Genomic DNA, 23,790 nt, shown 5'->3' with positions numbered 1-23,790 from the left:
TGCCAAAAACATTCACATGACTCTGCATATACTTTAAAAGGTCACTGAAAGAATAAGTCACTTAAGAAAAATATTCCTAGCTGCACTAAAGATACAAGATATTGATTTTATTGCCAATTTCTCTAACCCACCCCTGGAAAATATGAAACAATGCCCAAGGTTGAAGGACTGAGACGACAGCCTCTGAACCAACTCAAGGGACTAGTACTAGCTTATTAAAAGATGGAGGTTTTGATGAGGACAATACAACCCAGAGTTCTCACAAGCAACCTGAAGTAAAGCAGCTGTAGATATTATCCATTTAGAGAAAAGGCCACAAGAATAAAGGCTTCTAAAAAAGTACCTAGTTGGGATGCAAAGGATTTTACATACTACTCTAGGATAGAGTTAATTCGTGATCACCCCTCTATCCTCCATCATCAACATAAAGTATTAACTGTCCTAAGGGTCTCTGGGCTCACATTTGGTGGTAGTGGTGGGGTCTCTAAGCAGCCCTTTAGAAATTTCTCAAACACTGAGAGAACCTTCCAGATAAGCTAAAAACTCACCAGAGAGAGAAACTCCCACGTTTTACAGGGCACTGATCAAGCTGCATCCATGTGTACATCAACTCTGAAGGCCAGATAAGCATATCTAGATTATATAATCCCCAGCTTTACTGAGAACCTTTCACTCCAAACTTATTTTTATAGGACTGGAATGGAGGTGGGGGTAAGTAAAGGAGAACACAAACAAGCAGAAGGATGGTGGTAAGAAAAAAGAAAAAAGAAAAAAGACAAACAACCATGTAAACTGTGCCAGAAGCTCTAAGTAGCACAAACCACACTAGCAAGGTTTAGTTAATGGATCACACGCAAAAGAACCCTGCCACCTTTTTATCATGATGTCTGAGGTTTTTAACGAGTCACTTGTCAAATCATTTGGGTGAGTGATGGGAAAAAAATGTGTATTTTCTTTAGAAAAATGAATGAAAATGTTACACAAGCAATTAACAACATCGATTTGCATTACAAATGTTGCCTGCTATTGCAGTAGTTCAAATTATTAAAATCTTTACTGTAATATCTTCACAGGAGTTTTTTAAGATACTATAAAAATATACTGCCAATGAATCTGCCCAGCCTACATTCAGTTTAGGTCATCTTGTCTCAGAAAGAGCCCTTATTCTGAGTGATATGAAGATAGGGATTTTAGTTAACTTTCTGGTTTTCCAAACCATCTAGAGACAACTGGACCGTGCATGATGTCACGAAAGTTTTCATGCTTCTAAAATTCAGCATATTGTATTAGCTCTATGGTGGCTAACAAAACAAGGAAAGCCCCTAAAAATAGATGCTTTTTAGTAAAAAATTGAGAAGCGTTATGTTGTTGTGATTTGTTTCTAAGATTCCCTTCAACATAGGCTGCAAACTTTAAGGCTCTTTAATCAAACTTCCATAATTCTAAAGATGAATATTTTTAAGAGATATGATCTGAACTTGCTGACTTAAGAACAAAAACGCAAGACATTATAGACATCAGCTATATCAATATGTCAACATGTCATCAACTGCATAACATGCAGTATTATTTAAAATATTTGTTGAACAAACAGAGGAGTCCAAGCACTTTCTTCTGCTTACACCAATATCAAGTTAACATTTATTCAACACTTACTATGTGCTGATACTATATGAAAAGCATTTGTGAATTATCTCATTTACTCCTCATACTATGCTATGCGGTAGGGATTATCTTCATTTTACAGATAGACGCTTACAGAGGTTAAATAATCCCTCATGGTAGTGTAACTACTAAGTGGTGAATCAGTCACAAGCTAATAGAATACTTGAAAAATGTCTTACTGCAGAAATAATTGAGAGCAAATACTAGAATTACAAGAATCATCCCTTAAAGGTTTCTGAGTTAAGAAAAAGGTTTCTGAAACTTTCACAATAGTTTGAAAGAGGAAAAAATGCTTACAAGCTAATAACCAACAAAAATGCCAAGAGGTGAATGTCTTCTTTTTAGTATTAATGTATACAATGGTAAAAATGTAAAGAAACAAGCAGCAAAATATCTTTATAACTAAGTTGATCACCCTCAAAAGGCCAGATTGACAAAAAGTGACAACCAAATTTTCTATCTTCCTGATTTTGATGTCAATAACGATGATTCACAAAAGTACAAATACCATACCTATAACCTAAATGACAATGTGAGCAGCAACTCACACTCTTCAATGAATGTTGCTAAGTAGCAATAAAAGTTACCATTTTACAGAAGGTAGTTTTCAAAAATTCCTAAGAAAGAGCTTTTCTTTTATGTAAATCCATAAGGCATTTTGTGTTTTTCTAGCGGCACAGTAAAAATTAAACAAGATAAACAAAAACTTTTGAAATTGTTTTATCTTTAATTCATCATATCAACTGACCATATTTGAGAGATTACTAGCTTTTATTCCCCAAAAGGTACTTCAACTTGAAATTGGATAAATGATATTGGATAACTGTTGCTAACAAAGACAACAAAACAGAAGCAGTGGTGAGAATGGATGCATTAGCCCTGGGAAACAGTTTTTTTCCCTAGTACTCTCTGCTCTTATTACACAGTTACAGAATAAATTAGCCACTCTAATTTCCTCCTTAACATCCCTGAAACTTTACGACAAAAACAGAATCTAAAAGCAGAACTACTTCAGTTTCAAGTCCTTTCACTAAAATCTTGCTTATATCTACCATATTGTCTACAGATAACCTCTGGACTTTCTGTTCTCTTTCTCAATTGCTTGCTCAGGGGACCCTTTGAATTTCTCCATTACTACTGATGCTTTCTCACCAGCCTGTAAATGTTCCAGAGTCTTCCAACCTTAAACAAATCAGAGCAAAACAAAACAAACTCCTCCCTTCTGTGCCCTTCTAGCTCTCCTCCTCCTCACCACCAAGCTTCTTCAAAGGGCTCTGTCTATTGGCTATCTCTACTTCCTAGCCTCCCACTCACTCCTCAACCCAGAACAATCTGGCTTCCATCCTACCACTCCACTGAAACTACACTTGCAAGAGATACTTTACTTGAGCTCAAAAGACTGGAAATGCTGTGCAGGAACAGGCCTCTGCTGCTGACCACTGCAGCTCAGGGCCTGATGCACCGTAGGAACTGAATGCCCTATTACTGTTCTTGCTGGGGCATTACCCCACTGACCACTCGTGAACTGTCTCCTTCTCAACCTCCCACTAGATTTCTATAACCCTCGCTCTGGTGCTCCACCAAGTAAGTTAGAAAACATCGAAGTTCAGTCAAGGTAAGTAAATATGATCTGGGAGGCTGGTCTGAGATGTAACATGTGCAAAAGAAAGCAAATCCAATCATTTGTGCTGCACCTGACTGAAAAAAAGAATATGTTGAGCAGGGTAGTGCTTATATGCAAACTAGGGGGAAAAAAACAAACAGCTAAAGGACAAATTTTTGTTCATGTGTGTGTTTAACAGACCAGCCAGTATGACTTTCTGCTTTGATTTGAGGCAGTTTCTCACCATAAGTGGAGGTGTCAGCTGGTGTCTCCAGAGCGTGATATGACTCTGGATGGCCCAACTAATTTCCCCTGCTCTTGTTCTCTGTTCCCAGAAACTTTAATACTCCATGTAAAATTTCCCACAGATTTGCAATCAGCCAGCATGAATAGCTGACATGTTTTGAAAGAAATTTCTAGCTGTAAAGCTTTAGATTTAAATTCTGGTCAAGACTGATGAGTTAAACCTCAAGATCCCATGGTATTATGAAAAAAATAAAAACCAAAACCACAAGACCTACTTTATGGACTTTCAAAACGAAAGACCCCACTCTAGTCTGTAACTCAAATTGTTCAGGCCTTTGGCAGCTACCCTTCCTGACACTGCTACTCCAGATATTATAAATCCCACCAGGAGAACTCACCTTTTAGAGAAAAAAACATCTAGTAAAGGTTCTAAAACTGCAACCAAATGCAGTTAGAATTCAATCACCTGAGCTAATGAAAAAGGGATGCAGGCAGTGTCCTACATAATCTATAACTCACAAATTTGGCCTTTAAATATGTCCTATGCAACAGCAGATTTACCTCACAAATTATCTTTGCTAAGTGCTATCTGTTAATTTCTTCTCTGACCACCCATCAATTGAGAAAAAGATAACCTAGAAACATGGGAGAAGGAAACCAGATAATGAACCAGGCTTAAAGATAATCATACATCATCCACAAATAATAACATATAAGGACATTCTTGGGGTGATTATAAAACAAAAGCTTTGTATATGTGAAAAATCAAACGTAAACACCTTCCAAAACAGTGCTCAAGAATGTATGTTGTGATATACCCAGGTAATGCCACAAGTAGGTCCCACAGTACTGATAACCTTCATGGAAATTATGGAAGGAATTCCCATAGCAAACAAATTCTAGGTGGTTGACCTTTCAATTGTGTTGTTCCTTGGTTTAAAGTTTTACTTTCCCCTGAGAGGTAGAAAGGGTAAAGGGCAAACAGAATTTCACCAACTAGTACTTACCCTTACTCTCTGGGTACTCTTGATATTTTTAGTTCTATTTCACTTTTCCTTAAAAGTTGGTCAGGATCCCCTAAATTGATTTTATAAACCTAAATTTTATAAACCAGAAATAGGTCATAACCCAAAGTAAAAAATAATAATAATAAAAAAAAAGACAAAAAGGACACTGAAGAATTTAAAGAAAATGAACAAAACTAAAAGTCAATTTCCCCTAAATACTATTAGTATCACTGAGGTTAGGGAAATGCAGGTCCTTCTATATAGATGTTATGAATAATGTCAATAAAAAAATTTGAAATTTGTCCATAGTTTTTCACCTTTAAAGTACGTAAGTGGCACAATTTAAGGCGACTTAAAACTCCTGCAGTGTTTCTATTCTGGGTATTTTCTAAGACATCAATTCTCCTATGATCACTTTTATAGGAATCATTTTACAGTCTTGTAGTCATTGCTTAAAGTTTGCTACGACAAGAAAAAAAATCTCAAAATATCTCTGTACAAAATCTTAACACAGAATTTGTATTAGTAATGCATGTCTACCACAACAAGAATTGTTTGCATGCATCAATTTTGTTCAAGGTTTAATCTCCCTCACAATAATACTATCACTCCCTTTCCTTCTGATCCACTTCCTCTAAATCCAATTACTGCTTCCAGCATATAAGAGGAGGGAACAGAGCTTCTTTCAAAACAAAGAACTCCTCCTTGATCTGGTGCTTACAAGGACAAAATGCATTCTTAAATTACATTATTTGAATGAGCCAAGTAATTTGATAAAGTGAAAGTGTTCTTTTTCTCTTCACAGAATTTTACATAAAGTAATAACAAATACTATTATTTTTTCAAATTCATACTACCCTCAATCTACAAAGCAAGCCACTTTAAGGATAAAATTAAAGATACTATTGCTGGGACTACATGTTGGTTCATACTCCAAGTAATTCTGCAATATACAAAAAATTTTAATGCACAGTTTTTGGACTAAATAATTTCATCCACAAGAATGTATCCTATAGAAACAATCATACAAGCATCCAAAGATCATTCCACATAAATGTTAATTCCTGCATTGTTTGTTTAAAAAGTTAACTGAAAATAACTGAAATATTTATCAATAAGAAATAGGGTAGGGGCGCTCAATTAAATGACTGTCTTTGGCTCAGGTCATGATCCTAAGGTCCCAGGATTCAGCCTGGCATAGGGCTCCCTGCTAGGCAGGGAGTCTGCTTCTCCTCCCTCTGCCTGCCACTCCCTATCTTTGTGTGCTTTCTCTCTGTCAAATAAGTAAGTAAATAAATAAATTATTAAAAGAAAATAAGGAATAGGGTAAATAAAAACTATGGCCACTAAAAAAAAGATAAAGCTACAATATTAATTGGGAAATGTGTCTAAAACACTTTTAATAAAGATTTTTTTACTTGAGATCGAGCGAGAGAGAACATGAACAGGGGGAACTGCATAGGGAGAGGGAGAAACAGACTCCCTGCTGAGCAGGGAGCTCAACAAGGTGCTGGATACCAGGACCCCAAGATCATGACCTGAGGTGAAGGCAGATGCTTAACTGACTGAGCCACACAGGTGCCCCTAAAACACATTTTTAAGTTAAAATAAAAGAAAGCATTTTCTGAAAGGCAGTCTCTCTTGATTCTCCTCTTATCATAGCCTTTCTCCTCCTTCAATGAATCTGCTTCTTCTGCTTGCCTCTTAAATTTCAGTGTTCCTCAGGCCTTGGTCTCCCCATATTCTTATCCCGGAGGGTTCTCAACCACCTTTTCTTTTTATATGTTCAGAATGCTAAAACCACTATCTACTTACAGGTTCCCCAACCTCCAGATCTGTCTACCTAAATGCCTTTCTGAATATCACCACTTGGATGTCCTAAAGATATTTCATATGTTCCAATTCCAAAACTGAAGTCAATCAACCTCTACTCAAAACAACAGAAACTGGACCCCCCCCCCCCAAAAAAAGAACAGAAACCACTTGTTCTTATACAACACTCTTCTCTTTTCTTCTTTCTCTTTCTCTTTCTCTTTCTTTCTTTCTTTCTTTTCTTTCCCTCCCTCCCTCCCTTCCTTCCTTCCTTCCTGTTTTATTTATTCATGAGAGAGACACAGAAAGGCAGACTCCAGGACCAAGACGCAAACAAAAGATGGACACTCAAACACTGAGCCACCCAGGTGCCCCCCTATATAACATTCTAAATTCGAAGCCCAGAAATCTGAGGGTTAGCCCTGTTTTCCCTCTGCCCCCATCCCACCCCCATCCCACAAATTAAATCAACCATAAATGAGGTCTTTTATATTTCTTACTGTATTTATTTTAACATCCCACAACCAATAGCTTATGTCACGGCCTCATTATTTCTGGCTGGGATTACTACAGTCTATTTGAAACACCTATCTTATCCAACATGACTAAGATACTCTCTCTTTGTGCACCAATCAGACAAAACTAACCCCTGGTTCCTCCACTGGCTCTGTTACCTCTAGGTTGTCATACATCATTTTTTCTAACTTCCTATTGTTACCTATTCAGAGAACCCACTTACTACACTTTCAAACCCTATTCAGGCATGAAGTTTTCTGTGAAGTGAGATCCACCAATACTTATCAAGTTATTAAGTCATAGGTACTATACTAGGTACTATTCATACATGATCCAACTTAATCTCAACCATCTATTTTTGTAGAGGAAAAAAACATGCTCAGAGAGGTCAAATAATCTGCTCGAGGTCTCACAAAGAGTAAGTACAGAAAGGAAGGCCTTAACATTACAACCACTGTTCTTTTCATTATGTTAGTTTGCCTTTCTAAATCAATTAATCCTTCTTTATATCTACCTCTTTTATTACATTTGACAAAGTAAATCAAATTTGTTTCCATGTTTTTCTCCTCTAGTAGCCTATAAACCAATGTTACTCAATCTTAGCTTTGTATTAAGTTTTTCCTTTTTAATAGAACAGGTGGACCTAAAGATCTGTATTTTTTTTTTTTTAAGGTTTCAAAGATGATGCTGATTGTCAGTAAAGCTGGAGAAACACTGAGTTAAGTTTCCAGAAGATAAGAATGTTACTGGACTTTATAACTTTGGGGTTGACATAAATGCCTGCAAACTTCACTGCTGAACACATTGATGGAGATAAATCAATGAAATTGTCATTTTTCTTATAAAACGTTTTCCTTTACTTACAATGATTTGATTGTACAAACATTTCTAAAATTTACCTGAGAATATCACAAAGAAATTTCACACTCAAGATTTATAAAAGAAAGGGGTGTCCGGTTGGCTCAGTTGGTTAAGCACCTGCCTTTGGCTCAGATCATGATCCCAGAGTCCTAGGATAGGGCCCACGTTGAATTCCCTGCTCAGTGGGAAGCCTGCTTCTCCCTCTCCCTGCCACTCCCCCTGCTTGTGCTTGCTCTCTGTCAAATAAATAAATAAAATCTTAAAAAAATTTTTTAAAAGAGTTCACAACAAAATTTTTGATACTTTTCTTAAAAATAAAACTTGGAAAATTTCCTTAAAGGATCAACTTTGAATTACTGCAATAATCCTGGAAACAGATACAATTATGTACATAATTTAAATGTTAATAGAATTCTTGGTAAAAATAAAACCATGTTTAAAAATTTAATCGGTTCCACTTGCTATTGAATATTAAGAAATGAATGTGAACAGCAACAACAGAAACTCTTCTCTACTTCCAGAAACCAAGGTCACTGATAATCTGATTAAAATCTGTACTATTTAGGTGTGACGCTTGCACTGTGTTGCAAGTAAACTTCTGAAACCTAATGAGACAGAAAGCTATCATCTGCTAGCTCGTTATGATATAGAGGGATAAGTCTGAAATACGAAAGGAGGATGAAGGAGGACTTAACTATAGGTAAAAAGTAATGAATTTTTTTTAAAAAAAAGTAATGAATATTCAAACATTCCAGTTTGGGTTTTGGGAAGAGAAAATATGAATGTTATACCTGAAACTCTTGGTATGATTTTTTTTTTTTAAGAAGCAAAGATACTATTAAAAATATTCAGGGGATCCCTGGGTGGCTCAGCGGTTTGGCACCTGCCTTCAGCCCAGGGCGTGATCCTGGAGTCACGGGATCGAGTCCCACACGTCAGGCTTCCTGGATGGAGCCTGCTTCTCCTTGGTCTGTGTCTCTGTCCCTCTCTCTCTGTGTGCCTCTCATGAATAAATAAATAAAATCTTAAAAAAAATATTTGGTGCAAAAAGAGTTAATTTATTTCTTAATGTAGGTTCATTAATTTTATAAATAGCTACTAAAAAAAAGTCTTAAGAAAATAAATCAATGCTTCAGATTCTGAGTGTCACTATAGCAGAAGTGTTTTACCTGAAAATACTCCAGGTCAACATTTCTGCATCCAAATAATGAACAATTGAGATGAGAGATGATTAACTATAGCAAAATAGAAAATACTACAAAACATAAGCAATGATTAAGAAGAAAACAACAACAAAAAAATACCCACCTGGGAGGGTGCGTGAGGCAGAAACAGCATTCATTTTATTTCTTTGGTCTCATTAAGAAATATGCAAATATTAAAGATCCTACTCCTAGAAGTCTTGCTTTGGAAAATATCATTTAAAATTAACATTTAAAGAATAAGAAGATGTGAACTAGGAATGATATCCTCTATTATCTAAACACAAAATTGTTATTTTATGCAACAGAAAAATTCAATGTTAGCAATGTAGGATTTTTACATTTGTTGTTAAACTTGTTAGGTTTTTTTTTTTTTCTGCTCATGTAAAATGGGGTCTCCTCTTCTATTTTCTAACTGCTAAGTGCTACTTATAAAATTGAAAGCTCCTATTACTTGTAAAGTATACCATCACATCATAAGCAAACTGGAATAGTCTGACCATTTCCTTTCCAATTCTTATGTCTTTTTCCTTATTGACTGTGCTGGCTCATGTCTCCAATATCAAATCTACTAGTAATGGTGACAGCGGGCATTACTAGTCCCCCTAAATTAAAATAATGATTTTTGGTTGGAGGTATATACATTTTATCATATTGCAGAATTATCCAATAATTTTTTTAAGTTGTTTTGTTAAAAAAAATTAAAAGTGAGTTTCAAAATTTATGGAGACAATTACAGTATTTATGGAGAGAATTATATAATTTTTCCTTAGTTCTGGTAATGTTAACAAAAAGAACCGATAGTTATTCATAATTGTTTTCAGCGTGTTCAGAAGGGAAGCCCAGTTTGTTTTCTGATGCAGGAAAAAGGTATGTTTCCAAATAATCAAATAAGCATTGTGTTAGATTATTTGCTCGATTACACACTTCAAACAGAAATATTTAACTTACTTGATCTAATTTACTCTTTACTTTCACTTTACAAGTAGGTCTCAAAACAAATTCACATTTTCTTGTTAAGTATGAAACATATCCAAATTAGTAGTGTAGGTTCTTCCAGGTTTCATGCAGGCTCTCTTCTTATTCAACGTCCCCCCTAAACAATCTCATCCACCTAAGGCTTTAATTACCATGTTCTAGGCCTCCCAGATTTATTCCTACAACCCTGCTCTCAAACCAGAGCTCCAGACCTGCCAAGCCAACTCTCTACTAGTTCTCTGCACTTGAATTCTTCAACTCAAACCAAGCTTAACAGGAAGAAAACTCAAAGCTTTTCTTCCTCAAATCTAGTCCTTTTCCAGGGTGCTCTAACTCAGGGAATGGCCCCTCCACCCACCTAGTTACTAAATCAGAAACATAAGAACCACCCTTGACAAAGCTCCTCACCTTCCCCTATCTTCTAAAGAATGATTTGTATCTCATAAATCCCTCAATTCTAGAATATCTGTACTTCCTTTCACCTTCTGTGACTTGTTCCAGTCTAAGCTGCCATTATCACTTAAACAGCCTCTTCCTGACTGGTATGCAATCATGCACAACCTAAGTAATCTTTTAAAAAGTCAATCTGATCACACTGATTCCCTGCTTGTGATAAAGATTTTTTTTTTTTTAAGATTTACTTATTTATTTATTCAGAGAGAGAGAGAGAGAGAGAGAGAGAGAGGGGCAGAGACACAGGCAGAGGGAGAAGTAGGCTCCATGCAGGGAGCCCGGCGTGGGACTCGATCCCAGGTCTCCAGGATCATACCCTAGGCTGCAGGCGGCGCTAAACTGCTGTGCTACCGGGGCTGCCCTAAAGATTTTTTTTAAAAAATCTTTAATAAAGTCTATATGAGCCATTACCACCTCTTCAGTCACCTCCTCTTCCCTTCCTCTATTGTTTCCAATACTCTAAATAGGCCCTCTTTCATTTACTGAAAGCATGCATTCTTTTGTGCCACAGGGCCTTTGTACCTGCAGTCCCAATGCCTAAAACATTCCTACATGTTCTTCAATTCTTAGATGAGGGATCAATTTCTCAGGTAAATTCCTAAAACCCTTCCCCAAGTCTTCCTGTATATATTTCTTTGACAGCATAAGACCTGCAGTAAGTTATAGTCTATAATCAAACACTTGTAATTTGAAAGATGACTGCAAACTGTATATCCTATGAAAAATATACTGACATATCAAAATGTAAGAAGTTGGTTTTTAAAAACTTACTGCTTTTCAGAATAGTGAAGTTAATCTTACATTTCTTTTCCATACGTAAAAACAAGTCAGTGTCAGGCTCCAGAGCACGACAGTCCAACTGAAATACACTATGAGCCACATATACAATTTTAACTTTTCTAACAATCAATTTAAAAAGCAGATGAAATTATATTTTGCTTAACCCAAAGCATCTAAAATATTATTTTAACATGTAACCAACCTAAAACATGTATCTTAACATTAGTGTCAGTGTGTTTTTTTACACGCAGAACACATCTACTTTGGACTAGCTTTGTTAAAAGTTCCACATGTGCTAGAAGTTATTGTACTGCACAATATAGTTCCAGAAAATAATACTGTATTTCCTGTACTTAAATAGCTTACTAACATAATCAGTTATTTTATTTTTTTTTTAATTTTTTATTTATTTATGATAGTCACAGAGAGAGAGAGAGAGGCAGAGACACAGGCGGAGGGAGAAGCAGGCTCCATGCACCGGGAGCCTGATGTGGGATTCAATCCCGGGTCTCCAGGATCGCGCCCTGGGCCAAAGGCAGGCGCCAAACCACTGCGCCACCCAGGGATCCCATAATCAGTTATTTTTAAAACAACACAGCATTAAGCAGTTTTAACTGCATAACAAATAAGAACACATCTCGTATTTAAACTTTTCAAAAATGTTTAAATTATGCAAATATTCCATACTGCTGAAAAGCCTAAATCCAAAATAAAAATTCAGGTAAACAGTTTAAAAACTGCCTTTTTACTCATCACCTGAGGAGATTAAAGGAAGACAGGTACTCTCAAACACTCCTTGTAGGTAAGTGATTTTATTACAACCGCTTGGAAAGCAACTGGTTTTCCCTTTCTTTTAGTAACGCCGCATCTAAGACTCAGTCCTACAGAAAGAACCAAAAACAAAGTCAAAGATCACAAACTTGTTGACCAAGATACAACATGATTCATACGTACATGTGTATATGACACTCATATACCCACAGGGGGAAAAAAATGGAATGCAATCCAAAATGTTTAGTTATCTCTTTGTAGTGTGATGACTAATATTCCTTTTAACACATATTATTCCTTTTAACATGTATTTATTAAGTGCTACTCTCTGCTAGGCATTAAAACAGATGGGTCCCTGCCATCAAGGGACATACCAGTTTTCTTTACACTTTTCCACATTTTCCAAATATTCTCTAAAAAACACATTATCCTTTCATAATTTTAATAACCAGAAAAATAAAATACAACGTGCAGTGGATGCTGATTTGGGCAAATCAGCTATAAAGGGATATTTCTGGGTTACCTGGGGAAGAATTTGAATATAGCCCTGAATATTAGTTTAGATGAAAATTTTCTAAAATGGTAAGAGGAGATTAGTTGACTAACACAAAACAATCTACAAAACTGTTAACGGGGGGATTTCTGAGCAGCAGGAATGTGATTTTCTTTTCCTCTTGTTTTTTTTTTTTTTTAATTTTTTTTGCTTGCCAATTTTCTACAATGCTCCTGTAATAAAAGACTACTTTTAAAAATTAAAGTATATATACCCACTATTTCTGAGCATCTACTACATACAAAACTGTGCTAGGTTCTATAAGAGGCAGAAATGAGTAAAAGGAGTCACAATCTTAAAGTAAACTACAATTATTTAAGGGGAACAACACATAAAAGAAAAATAAAAGTAATTAACACAAACCAGAATATAAACATCAAATGAAGTAAAATGCAGTTATAAGGATTCTAAGAAAAAGACCTTACTTGATTGGAAAGAGGAAGAATGGCAAAAATGAGAAAAAGCTTCATGGAGATAGAATTTGAAATGAAAAGGCTTTTAACTGTTACAAGTAACAGCAGACACTAAAAATAAAGTATGGGGCAAGTGTCAAAGAACAGTAAGTCACATTAATAGAGTTTGGTTAGAATGCGGGATATATGAAGGAAGTAGGCAGTATGCTCAAAAAGTAGGCTATGAGGGCCTTGAATTTTCAGAAGGGAAATTTTTTGAATTTAGCGATGGGGAAATTACTAGAGGTTCCAATTCAAGAAACTGTCCATATCACTGTAACCACCTCCTAATGGAATCTTCCTGCTTCCACTCCTGCACTCCTATAGTCTATTTTTCGTACAGCAGCCAGCCAGATCCTTTTTTTCTTCCCCAGCCGGATCCTTTTAAAACATAGATTATGTCACATCTCTACTCAAAAGTCCTGCAATGGCCTCCCATTTCACACAGTAAAAAGCCAAAGTCATTAGAATTTCTACAAAGCCCTGCACACTGCCCTCTCACCCTCTAACTCTGTGATCACATATACTACTCTTCCCCTTGCAATGCTTTGCATATTCCAGGCATACTTCTGCTCCTACCGCTCTCGCCCATATTCTCCTCACCAACTTCAGGTCTTAAGCTTTCTCTGACTCCATCCAACATACAACAGCAAACCCCAACAACCACCACCTCCCACTCCTGTCTCAGACAAAAAGTCTGTACTCCTGTGTCCCTCCAAATGGACTGTTCTCTGTGACACTTCACATCATATGCCATCTCTATATTTTATTTTTTCTTTTCCCCATACACACATACAAATGCAAGAAAAGCTCAATGAGGGCTATTTTTTTTTTCTTTTTTGTTCATTTCAGTATCCCCAGCATCTAGAATAAAGCCTCGCGTATTGCAGTAAGAAGCAAAGGTAGAGACTACCACGGTGTTAGAGATTTAGTTGAAATGGCTTACAGCATATTGTAAGTATTTACATAAATAGAACCTACAGTGAATTTATTCTAATTCACTACTATATTTTCCTCTGAGAACTATTCACCAAAACAGTGCTTATAAATTAAGCTTTGAGCATACAGACAACCTTTAATTTACTAGCAATTTATCTCTGCAAGGTTTACTTAAGTTAGTATTTGAAACAGGGATGGTGGTGATTGAGGAAGAAAGGAGGGAGTGTTAAATCTACTTGCCTTCTTCTTTCATTTCCCCCAAACTAATGAACACAGACTCCCCACCTCTCTGCTTCCTCCCCAGTGTACATTTTCTGACTTCTTCCTTTTCCTAGGGAATAGGTCTAATCCAGACCTATGAGCCTTATCCCCAGGTTAAGGCCAGAAATAGAAACTAAGAGTGTGATACAGGGCTTTTGAGATGGTTGGCAGGAGTAAGAGGAGAGCCCAGGCAGGCAAGGGAGGTTACTGCAGAGGAACTTCATATATTTTAAAAGGAAGTCAATACAAAATAACACTTAGCTACTTCCCTGTCCTCTTTTAAAATATACAATCTACTTTATTTTTAAAATGATAAACCCGATCTTTTATTATGATTTCAAGCACACAAGTTTAGAAAAAAAAATTAATGAATGATCAAGTACCCTTTTACTAAATCTGCTATAGATTTATTTTTAAAACAGCAAAGCTATGGTTCAAAAACAAAGGCCCTTCCTAGATCCTTTATTCTTCTTCAGTTCTTCAACGGTAACTTTTATTCTCATTTGGTATTTATCATTCCCATGAATGTTTTTATACTTTTGCTACCTATTCCAAGATTCCCAGAAAATATATTGTATAGTTTTGCATGTTTTAAAAACTGTATTAAAACTACATAAATACGATAAGCAAAACTATACTATATTCTGGTTCTGTTACCAGCTGTTTCACCCTGGGCAAGTTGCTTAACATCTGTACCTCAGTTTCTTCACTGAAAAATGGGGATAATACCACCTACGAGTTTATAGGGTTGTTATGAGGATTAAATGAGTTAATATACTCTATATAAATCGCTTAGATAAGTATCTCACACTCATAGTAAGCAGTGTATATTAGTGCTAGCAATTATCATAAAGTTGCAAAAGGACCTGTGATTGTATTACAAACACACACTCTGAGAAAAGACCAATTATTGAATTGAGATACACATATAGAGAGATATATACACATACATATATATATATATCCCATATAATGCCAGACATTTTGCAAATTGTGTAAAAATTATAAATACTTACTAAGTCAGGCTGGAAAGGTTCACTAGCCTAGTTAAAGAGGAACTGAAAGTGCTAAGAGAGAATAAAGTACTTATTTTTTAACTTTGGAATTGTAGGTTAATTACAATATAAACATTCGATTTAAATAATTTATGACAGTTTAAAAATACCTAAATACTTAATGGCCTCCTTTTATGAGTTTTGGGAAGTAGGGTTAGGAGAGAAGGGGTAATTCCTCAATGAGAAGCTATTCAAAGACTTTTTTTAGACTGTTAAGGGAAGCACTTTGGATCTCACACAAAAGTGAAAATTTGGTACTCAAATTTCACTTGTTTTCTGGAGTAACTTTTAACTAACTGCAAGTAAAACAAATTACAATTTTAAATGATGTTTCATAAGAGGATTCATCTAGATCACAAAATTTTGATAAAGACAACTGGATTCTGCAAAATTTATCAATGCAATTATGGGCTCAGTATCCAATAAGGGAGACATCGGATACAGAATTGTTTTCATAATAGTCTCTAGGTCAAAAACCAGAAAACAGAAAAACAGATGCCCTACATATTATGGGAATTCTAGTGAATTTCTTACAAGAGCTTTTTAAAGGTTTTAAAATATACCTATGCTTTGAAGGTCAATTAATATATCTAACTGATACATAAAGGAATTCGATCTAATGAGAATTTACTAGGTGTCATTTACTGGGCTGAATATTTTTATACGAGATCTTTAAATCCATCTGCAATATCTTGCAGGTACAAGGGTACAAGGCTGCCCTAGGTACTCTGTACAGACACAGATACTTCTGCAAAGAGTTAAGAATGACTACTACGAAAGTCAACATTTAAGCCGGCAAAGCATATCAAATGTAGATAAACTGCAAATTAGATCAACGGAATAGTGTTGAAACATTTGTTTCCCCTGGAGTCTGGCAGACATTCCAATGTCTCAAAGGCTCCCTGAGAATAACAATTAAATGTAACACCAGGGGTCAAACTGGGTCCCTCTCCCACCCTCAAAAGAAAAACAAAAACAAAAACAAAACCCCAGTTGGGAGGAGGAGAAAGCCCTCCGTGAAAGCCAGGGAAGAGGGAAGATCGAAGCTCAAAAGCAAAGTTTTACTTTTCTTCCCCTAAAGTGAGAACTTTGGAACCGGGACCACTGCTTTTGTCTCACTTGTCCCCCTTCTGATGCCCCCAATGAAACACTTACAAGTGTGAGTTAGTCCCTTCCTCGGCCCCCAAAGAGAAGGCTCGGTGGGAAACCGAGCGAAAACTTGCATTAACCTCTAGGAGAAAAACAAAACAAAACAAAACAAAACAACAACAACAACAAAACTAGCCACTCGGTACTTCCTTAATGGGAGAAAAGACCCTCGGACCGTTCACCCTCTACTCCTGTCCTCTGCCCGAGCAAGACATTGCACCTGCCAGACTGGGCGCGTGAAGAATAATGGTCCAACTTTGCGAACGCAATCTGGGGAGCAGACACGGAATATTTCTTGAGAAGTGCAAGAAAGGGGCAGAAAAGGTCCCTTTCGGGAAGGGATGCATGAGCTCTGCCTGTTGGGAGGTCTCAAAACCCGCTTGCTTCAGAGACCCTCGGAAGCAGCCACGCTCCGGTCGCAGCCGGCCTCGGGCCTGGGAGAAGCAGGCAGTGTTTACACCTGTCACGAGGAAGGGGGAGGGAAAAAAAAAGGAAAAAAAAAGAGGAAGCTGGAGCAGAGCCCCAAACTTCTCTCCAGCGCCGGGGAGGGAGGGAGGGAGGGAGCGGCCGGCCGGAGCTGCGGGCAGGTGGAAGCGGAGGGGCAGGGCGAGCCGGCGGCGGCCGCGGATGCGGGAAGGGCTCACGCTGCCCCGGCCGGTGCCCGGGATGGCGGGGAGCGAGCCTGAGCGCTTCGCGGCCGCCGCGGGCGTCCCCGCACCCGCCGCGGAAGAGGGCAGAGCCCCAGTCCGGAGCCCGCAGGCCCGCAGAGCCGGCACCGTCCCCGGCCCCGCAGTCCCAGGCTCCGCGGCAGGCAGGTCCTCCCGGCCCGGGCGACGGTCCCGCCGGTGGGCCGGGCCCGGCGCCCGCCCCCTGGGGCCCCCGCGCGGCCGGGGACGCGGAGCGGCGGCGCTTACCTGGCTCGCTCGGGGCGGCCGCGATGGGCATGGCTCAGGGGCCCGGGGAGTAACTGGCTCCCCGGGGAAGGACCGGCTAGTCCGACGCGGAGCTGGAGAGAGCGGAAGGCAGGCTGCTCCCAGCCCCGTCAGCGAAGCAGCGCCATGGACGCCCACCCGGAGTTTCAGCGCTGCCGCGGGACCCCCATCCCATTACCCTCCGCCCTCTTCCGCCGCCGCCGCCGCCGCCTCCACCTCCTCCTCCGCCGAGACCCCCCGCCCACTCCACACACTCTCCCATCATGCAGCGGGGGAACCGCTGCCGCCGACACGTCACTTCCGGGCGCAGGTGGCTAGGTCGGGGCCGGGCGCTGGTGGGTGCAGGGGGGCGGGGGCTGCTGGGGGGGGGGCGGGGGAGGACACTCCAGGGGGAATTAGTGTCACAGAACGCTTACCCCTGCGCAGGCGCGGTCGCGTGGCGTGCCGGCCGCCATTTTGGGTGTGGGCAGGCTGCCCTTCTCCTCTACTTCCTCGCGAGGCGTTGCGGGGACAGACGTCTTTCCGCAGCCCGCCTGCCGCGGGAGCTGCGCGCGGGGCCGGGGGCTCCCCAGCCGGGTGCTCCCGAGCCGGGCGGCGGCGGCGCGCGGGCAGGACCGAGCCAAGTGTCCCGCTCTGCAAACAACAGTTGCCAAGATTTTGTGAACTCCTGCACCGTGACTTCTCCACCACGGAGAGCCCTGATCAGCTTGCCCTTCCCCTCCCCCCGCCCCGTAAATCGACTTTTTTTTTTTTTTTTTATTAAATTCAGTCCAATGTTCCTCATTTTTAATTTAAACTCGCAGAAGAGGAAGCTGCTGGTTTTGCTACCTTAGCAAAGAGATTGTTATAAAGCAGAGGGAGAGCCCCCGCCGAAGACGGACACATGGGCTTTTGAGACCAGTAGCTAATATGTTTCCCCCCCCAAAAAAAATTTTTTTCTTTTTTTTTAAAAAATCGGGAATTTTGCTAACAGATGGAGACCCTCCAAGGAAGCCGAAGGTGTCAGGTCGACGTGTGCGCTCCCCTGGTTCATCATGGATTTTTTTTGCTGCTGTCAGCCTCCAGCAGCTGATCATTGGCGTTTTTGTGACCTTTCCCCCTCGTTTTTATCACAAGTATCTGTTCGAACACTGACCACTGCAAAAAAAAAAAAAAAAAAAAAGGAGACTCCAAGGCTTCAAGGATCATTGTTCATCGTCCAGGACCAGGCGACCGGGGCACCCAGCCTGCAAATCGGGAGCCCCGCTTCCTTGCCGGGCGCTCATTTTCCTCACTTTTGGGCAAACCCGCACCGGCAATTTGAATAATTTAAAATAGTCCCAAGACAGCCAAGCTCCAGAGCTGCGCAAAGAAGCAAGGATGGAAAACACCCCCTCAGCCACAGAGAAGTGTCCACCCCCCGCCTCCCTCCCCCTTGAGTGGAGGAATTATACAAATCAGGGGAAAGATAAGGACAAAAGCAGTTCATCACGGTTTGATCCCGCCTCTGCAATGTTCTAGACAAATTAACTTGGAGCGCTACATTGGTCTTTTTACAACTCAAATCGCTGTAAGAAATACGGAGACTGCATCACTTTCAGTGGGAGCACTGACTGCTTTGTGGGTCCTACTGGATTTTTGGTTATTGCTCAGTCACTAAAGGAAAAAAAAAAAAAAAGAATCTGTATGGCTTGTCAAATTCCTATTGTATTTCGCCCCCTGCTGGTGTAGCTCACGTGCAGGCTTGGGGAAAAAAATAAATAAATAAATAATGCACGTCTATGTCACCATAAATGTTTATTGACCGAGAAGGAAAGAAGGAAAAGTATTTGTGTGTTCGTTGTGGAGACTGGGAATGAATTAATTTTAGATGAACACGTGCTCGTCCTAATTTGAGAGCTCTGCTGCACAGAGATCTCGGAATGAGAAGAACATGTAAAATCCTTAAAGCAGACCCTACACCAGGAAAATGTTTGCATTGAAATAGTGGACTCAAACATCAGAACGTTAAAAAAGAAAACCCTGATTTTGGAAAAAGTAGGTCCCTGATCCACACATAACATACGATTCCAAAGTGATTTTTTTTTTTTAATGAGATAAATGTAGGAGCCAATTCTATCCACTTGAGGACAACAATTTAGAAATCAGTGTCCAACTCTGAATAAGGCGATTGGGTAGCTATTTGGTCAGATGACTTGTGAGTGCAATCAACCAGCTGGTAATGGGTAATCTTACACAGGGGTCAGAGCAGCATTCCAAAGCCTACTAAAGTGTAGTACAAAAGGACAGCCTTTGTTTCTCAATGTTTTTAAGACGATGAGTCTGTAGGAAACATAAGCATTTGGGGGAAAAAAATCACTGCATTTGGATCTAATGATGGTATTATTTTTGTTTACTTTCTAAAAATTATGACCAGAACTTCATTACCCAAGAATTTGCATCAAGAAAAGAAAAAGTACTATCGTGAATAAATAAATAAATAAATCTTTAAAAAAAAGAAAGAAAAGAAAAAGTAAATGACCGTTTATCACGTGTTGTATGTACTTCTAGTGTTTTGTGTAGATTGTTTACAAAGTTGTAATCATAACTAAATAAAGCTAACTTTCCACTTAATATTTTGTTGTAAGCATTTCCCTCTATTGCTTAACATTTTGTAAGACTTAATGATCTCCATGGTATTCAATGGAGTGGACATACTGTGATTTATCCGTTATCCTATTAGTAGATATTTTCCACCATTGCAAGTAATACTCTGATGAACGTTTTGTCCATGTGGCTTTGTCCAATTGTAGGACTTTTTTCTCAATATAAAAATGAGCCAAAAAGATATTAATGTTTTATTGGCACTTTATCATCTCATATTATTTTCCAAAAGACTATGCCAGTTTACAATACTACCAGTAATATAGGAATGTACCAATTTTACCACTTCCTTACCAGCAGTGGATAATCATTAAAAGAAAAAAAGATAGAATTATAGTTTATAGACTAAAAGTTGAAAGGAAGTTAACTCATTTATATAAGAAATCAACAAGCATAAAGCCCTAGCAATGTGATATTCTGGAAAAAGAATAACATAGACCTGGGTTCATGAACAGGATCTATTGTCACTATGATTTTGTATAAATTACTTAACCTCTCTGGACTTCAGTCTTCTTCTATGTCAAATGAGAGAGTGAAACTAGATCACAGGTCCTCAACTCCTTTAGGACAAGTAACTAGCACATGTATCTCTTTGAGTATATGGTCAAAGCTTTGACCCTTTCTGCAGAAAATGCTCATCCCACAGACATTCAAATTTCTTAGACCTCCTAAAGCTCATTCATGGAAGAGGGTCTATGAACCACAGCTTCAGAAACCCTGCACCAGATGACTTCCAAGGTTCTTTTCATCTACACGTTTTCCTAGGATCTCATTTTATAACCCAGTAAATGCTTTCTGGCTAAGTAATACTTTTTAGTGGACAAATAAATTATAATATATTCATAGATGGATTACTTTTCAGCACTTAAATAAACTAGACCTGTAGGTATCAATGATTATAAAAACAAAAGTGAATGAGGTTTCAGAATGGGTAAAATGTGATATGAATTTTATAGTGTATGTGAGTTTTAAAAATAAACCAGTACTTAATGGATATAAATTTTGTATAATAAAGTACAAAAATATGGACCGGAATAAGATACACAAAAGTCATTAGAGGCCAGTATGGAATGGGTCAGAAAGCACCAAAGTGGATTTTTACCTGTAATTGCAATGTCTTATATCTTAAAAAAAAAAATCTGAAGTAAATGTGGCAAGCCATTTACATTTTTTCTTCTCTTTTCTAGCTTTGCTGAGATACAACTGACAAGTAAAAGTTGTATTTACTTAAGACATACAACTTGATGCTTTGTTCAAGCCATTTATATTTAATTCTAGGTGGAGGGTACAGGGTGTGTGTTATATAATTCTCTGACATGTTCTGTATTCATTTTTTCAAGTTAAAAAACAGCTTTTCCAGAGCCAGCTAATTTAAAACAACAAATTGCGAACAGCATCCTAGAGAGAGTTCCTGATGTATTATGCTAATGCTAATATCTAAGATTTGTTCAACTGTTCAAAAACGCTTTTGAGTATATTATCTCTCCTGATTCTCACACAGTCCCTGTAGAGCCTGTAGGTCCCCCAACTGTCTGCTACTGCTACTGCTCCCCCAAACTTAAAAATCACTCCAGGAGCCAAAATGCCCCAATGGTTTTCTCAGAGCTTCCTACTAGGATTTTGGGTCTCCACTGGCATGTTACAGCTGACAGAGACAATAATTCAGAGGCTCTGGCCTCTGGTTCCATATTAAGTATGCCAGACCCTAAATTCTTATAGGTCTGTAGACCCCTGTAAGTAAAATGTTGCTGTGGTGCTTTTCCTAATAGGAAATCAGACCAGACATCTTCCAGAACAAGGCAAGAGAGACCCGAGCAGGGGCTATGCCGGGACCTTACTCTTCTTCTATTCTCAGACTCCAGCCGGGATCTTTGCCTCCCCTCATTAATACCATCAAGATGAGTGTCTCTCCTCTCAGGTAATCGAGTCAGCCCAAAGCTAAGGGCTCAGAAGCAGACAGCAACCCCCAAGGGGCTCGCTGTCACTTCTATCCACACCTTTAGTCCTGCTGGAATCCTGTCTTAGACTGTTTTGTCTCACCCAACCTGCGTGCATTATTTTTGTGTGTCCCTCCCCAAAGTGAAAGACAAAGGCAATTGGACACAAAGAGCCCCCAGTGTGATGCAGTGTGAAATACACAGATCACAGAAGTACACAGCATCTGCCAAATATATTTAATCTGAATCTCATTAAGCCTTTAAAACTACCTTCCAGTTTATAGGAAATACCGGAGCAACGAGTTAAACAGGACTACTAAGAAACAATTGTACCAATCCAGTACATGGATTATTCTACAAATAACATGTTCTCTTGAAAAGGGATAGTCTAGGTTAAAAGAAATGTAAAAGAAATAACAACCTAGTGCAATTTGTGGTTCTTGACAGAATTGTTACTTGAATGAACCAGTTAACAAAAGACATTTTTGGAGATAGTTGAGGAAATCTGACTGTGTATTGGCATTTAATGTTCTTGAGGAATTATTGTGAATTTTTAAGATCTGGTAATGAAATTATGGATCTGTATGAGGATGTCCTTACTTTCTGGAGATGCCTGACATATAATGATGTGTATAATCTATTTTAAAATGGTTCAGAGGGGATCCCTGGGTGGCTCAGCGATTTAGCGCCTGCCTTTGGCCCAGGGAGTGATCCTGGGGTCCTGGGATTGGGTCCTGTGTCGGGCTCCCTGCATGGAGCCTGCTTCTCCCACTGCCTGTGTCTCTGCCTCTCTCTCTCTCTCTCTCTCTGCATATCTCATAAATAAATAAATCTTTAAAAAAATAAAAGAAAATAAAATGGTTCAGAAAGGGACACCTGGGTTGCTCAGTTGGTTAAGCGTCGGACTCTTGATTTTGGCTCGGGTCATGATCTCAAGATCCCGACACTGAGCCCCACGTCGGGCTCTGCACTCAGCAGAGAGTCGGCTTCTCCTTCTCCCTCTGCAGTTCCCCCTGCTTGCTCTGTCTTTCCCAAATAAATAAATCTTTCTAAATAAATCTAAAAAATAAAATGGTTCAGAAAAATACCCCAAATACCTAGAGATAAAGCAAATATGGCAAAATGCTAGAAATTATTAAACCGAATCCAGGTGGTGGATGTCTTAGTGTTTATTAGGCTTTTTTTTTTTTTTATTTTTTACTTTTCTGCTATTTAGAGTATTTCATAATACAAAGTAAAAGAAAAGGCTATTAAAAAAATATCCAAGCATACAGATGAAGTCTGGGTTTCCCTTACATTTATTTTCAAATTACTGCATTCCCCAGGCAATCATTGTCAAATACACATTTCTGATTCTGGAGCAGACCTTGTAAACAGTGCTCTTGTAAAGGGTTTTAAATTTGTAGAAAGGAGAAAACAAGCAAGGACTGCAACTTCCAAATCAATTGTAATTAGTTTAAATCCTCTAATATGCACAAATACAGTAGAATTACAGCTCTGTTCAACAAGGAGCAGTTCTAATGCAGTGTTAGCAAGAGAACAGCGGGAATTATATTATCAAGAGTAGTGCACTATTTAAGTGGTAGTATCAGCGGCAGCCCTCTGTGACTTTTCAATACTGTTCCTTCTACTTGAAATGCCCTTCTTCCTGCTTCTTACAGTGGGCGATTGTCTTTTTCCCCCCTTTTTCTCTTTTTCTTTGAAGAGCTCAGAATCCGGACCTCTTTCCTATGTTTGGAAAAATCACCAATTTATGAGTCTACATGGGAGGCAATCCCTTCTTCCCAGTATAAAGGCTGAGAGGGCCAATGTGGGGAATTAAGGACAGCTGCAGATTTTTGCCACTTCTGCAATTTTGAGATGGCATTTATTGCTCTTCTTGAGTGTGTGCTAGCCTGTGCCTTAATCTGACCAACAGAATGGGTGGAAGTGGTGCTGTGTAACTTTTCGGGCTGAGCGTTAAGAGATCTGGAGCTTCTGACTTTGCTGCTTCGTA

The 23,790-nt window shown here is 38.9% G+C and overlaps 1 protein-coding gene across 4 annotated transcripts in view; it reads right to left on the bottom strand.

Moving 5' to 3' along the window:
* The window catches only part of AFTPH (aftiphilin), a 66,205-nt gene extending 48,857 nt beyond the window's left edge, over positions 1 to 17,348 (bottom strand). For 3 of the 4 annotated variants that reach the window (XR_005987750.1, XM_041754604.1, XM_041754606.1), the window contains exon 1: positions 17,218 to 17,348. The gene's annotated coding sequence lies outside the window, so the exon portion shown is untranslated. Of the gene's footprint in view, positions 1 to 16,523; positions 16,668 to 17,217 lie in introns of those variants that run through there. The other variant, XM_041754605.1, reaches the window with a different exon arrangement.
* Between the last annotated feature and the right edge of the window lie 6,442 nt (positions 17,349 to 23,790).

Source organism: Vulpes lagopus, chromosome 5 (assembly GCF_018345385.1).
Source record: "Vulpes lagopus strain Blue_001 chromosome 5, ASM1834538v1, whole genome shotgun sequence".
Classification (NCBI taxonomy): Eukaryota; Metazoa; Chordata; class Mammalia; order Carnivora; family Canidae; genus Vulpes; species Vulpes lagopus.
Note: the sequence above shows the minus strand (reverse complement) of the source record. Positions and strands in the feature narration are given on the sequence as shown.